The following is a 3,771-nucleotide window of genomic DNA, read 5'->3' as shown; positions in this document are numbered from 1 at the left end:
CACTCCCCCCCACACACACACACCACCTACACACACCACTCCCCCCCACACCCCATTCTCACCCACACACCACTCTTCCCCATGCACCACTCCCATACAGACACCCCCCCCCACACACACACCACTCCACATATACACACCAATCCCACACATGCACACAGACAACACTGTCACACACACACCATTCCCACACACAGACACCATTCCCACACACACAGACACCACTCCTTCACCACACCACTTCCCCCCGCACACTACGCCACTCCAACACACACGCCACTCCCGCGCACACAAATGCCACTCCCACAGACACACCCACCACTACCCCACACCACTCACTACACACACACCACTCCCCCTCACACACACCACTCACTGCCACACGCATCACTCACTGCCACACACACGCACCACTCCCCCCCTCCACACGCACCACTCCCCCCCCCCCACACACACCACTCCCCCCCCCCACACACACCACTCCCCCCCACCACACCCTCCCCCCCACACCACTCCGCCCCCCACACCACTCCGCCCCCCACACCACTCCGCCCTCCACCACACCATTCCCCCCCCACACACCACCCCACCCCCACACACCACTCCCCCCCCACACACACCACTCCCCCCCCACACACACCACTCCCCCCCCCACACACACCACTCCCCCCCCCACACACACCACTCCCCCCCACACACCACTCCCCCCCACACACACACCACTCCCCCCACACACACACACCACTCCCCCCCCACACACACACCCCACTCCCTCCCACACACACCACTCCCACATACACACACCTCTCCACCACCCCATACACACATCACTCATACCCACATGACACTCGCCCTCACACGACACCCGCCCTCACACACCCGCCCTCACACACCCGCCCTCACACACACACCACTCCCCATATACACACCACTGCTACACATGCACACCACTCCCCCCCACACCACTCCCACATATACACACAACTCCAACACACACCACGCCCACCCACCCACACCACTCCCCCTACACTCACACACACTCCCCCACCCCCCGCCCAAACACATCATTCCAACACACACACACAACTCCCACACACACACAACTCCCACACACATACCAGTCCCCCCCACTACGCACACTACTCCCCCACACCCACCACTCCCACACACACATCACTCCCACACATGCACCACACCCACACACACACCACTGCCACATGCACCACTCCCCCCCACACACCTCTCTACCACCCCATACACACGCCACTCACACCCACATGACACTCGTCGTCACGACACTCACCCTCACACACACGCCACTCACACACACCAAGCCTTGCCACAAACACTCCCACACCCACACCTTTCTCACCCACACACCACTCTTCCCCATGCACCACTCCCATACAGGCACCCCTCCCCCCACCCACACACACACCACTCCACATATACACACCAATCCCACACATGCACACAGACACCACAGACACCATTCCCCCACCACACCACTTCCCCCCACACACTACGCCACTCCAACACACATGCCACTCTCGCACACACGCCACTCCCACAGACACACCCACCACTACCCCACACACCACTCCCACACACACATCACTCCCACACACACCACTCCCCCCCCCCCACACATACCACTCCCACACACATACCAGTCCCCCCCACACACACCACTCCCTCACACCGACCACTGCCCCACACACACACCACTCCCACACACACCAGTCCATCCCCACCCCAACACACACACCACTCAAACACACACGCCACTCCCGCGCACACACACCGCTCCCACCCCACACATGCACCACTCCCACACACACCATTCTCAGCCACACACATCACTCCCACACACACACTACTCTCCCCCCCTCACACCACATCCCACCCACCCCTCCCACACACACCCCTCGCCCCCCACACACATTCCACCCACCCCTCCCACACACACTCCTCCCACACACACCCCTCTCCCCCCCACACACCCCTCGCCCCCCCCACACACACTGCTGGCCCACCCCCACACACACTGCTGGCCCACCCCCACACACACTGCTGGCCCACCCCCACACACACTGCTGGCCCACCCCCACACACACTGCTGGCCCACCCCACACACACTGCTGGCCCACCCCCACACACACTGCTGGCCCACCCCCACACACACTGCTGGCCCACCCCCACACACACAACGCTGGCCCAACCCCACACACACCCCTGGCCCAACCCCACACACACCCCTGGCCCAACCCCCCACACACACCCCTGGCCCAACCCCCCCACACACACCCCTGGCCCACCCCCCCACACACACCCCTGGCCCACCCCCCACACACACCCCTGGCCCACCCCCCCACACACACCCCTGGCCCACCCCCCCACACACACCCCTGGCCCACCCCCCACACACACCCCTGGCCCACCCCCCACACACACCCCTGGCCCACCCCCCACACACACCCCTGGCCCACCCCCCCACACACACCCCTGGCCCACCCCCCACACACCCCCCTCGCCCCCCCCACACACACCCCTCAGCCCCCCCCACACACACACCCCTCACCCACCCCCACACACACTGCTGGCCCACCCCCACACACACAACGCTGGCCCAACCCCACACACACCCTGGCCCACCCCCCCACACACACCCCTGGCCCACCCCCCCACACACACCCCTGGCCCCCCCCCCCAAACAAACATCCCTGGCCCACCCCCACACCACCCCCCCACACATACCCCTGGCCCACCCCCACACACACCCCTCGCGCCCCCACCACATTCCACCCACCCTTCCCACACACCCGCCCCCCCAAACAAACATCCCTGGCCCACCCCCACCCCACCCCCCACACACACCCCTCGCCTACCTCCACACACCCCTTGCCCCCCCCCCACCACATTCCACCTACCCTTCCCACACACACACACCCCTCACCCACCCCCCCCTGCACAAATAGGTACCACTGTCCCACCCCACATACCGCCAATCCTGCCCCACACACATATCACTCATCCCCCCCAACACATATCACTCACCCAATACACCCCCCTCCACACAGTCACTCACAAGTCTAGACACACACACAAAAACAGTAGTAATACCACCCTTATTGACAAATTAATCATTTGTATTGTTACGGTGTCTTTCACATGAAACAATGAGTGAGGTAACTGCAGATGCAGTTGAACAGGTAGGTTTTCACGAGTCTCATAAAAACTGATAATAATAATGCTAATCCTTGTGAGGGGCTAAGGGGGTGGCCTGGAGTCTAGCAGCCTAGTGACTGAAGGATTGGCCACTAATCGTGACACACAGAAGAGTTTGCCAAAAGAAAGCGGCAAGCAAGAGACTGATGCTGGAAAAGATCACAGAAGGAGGGAGAGGCCTGCGTGTTACTGAGAATCTTGAAGTAAATCCACTGTCAGGGAAACAATGGAGACTGGCAAAGGCTGGAGATGTTAGGGACACAGACCGTAAGGTAGGTAAGGATGTGAGCAGCTAAATTGTGGGTGAGCTGAAGCTTGTGGATGTTGAGCTGTGGAGGTTTGCAAAGAAGGCATTGGAGAACGCTAGTCATTAGGTAACGAAGGCATGGAAAGGGCTTGGCCACATTGGGAGTTAAGTATGGACGAACGCAGATGATTGGGCAAAGATAACTGTTTTGGGGTCAGCCATGTATCTGACACATGCAGAGGAGGTTTGTACATTGCGAAACAACAAATTAGAAAGAATTATGAATACTTAGAAAC

This window comes from Callorhinchus milii, unplaced genomic scaffold (assembly GCF_018977255.1).
Source record: "Callorhinchus milii isolate IMCB2004 unplaced genomic scaffold, IMCB_Cmil_1.0 Scaffold580, whole genome shotgun sequence".
Classification (NCBI taxonomy): Eukaryota; Metazoa; Chordata; class Chondrichthyes; order Chimaeriformes; family Callorhinchidae; genus Callorhinchus; species Callorhinchus milii.
The sequence above is the reverse complement of the archived record's forward strand: the minus strand, read 5'-3'. Positions refer to the sequence as shown.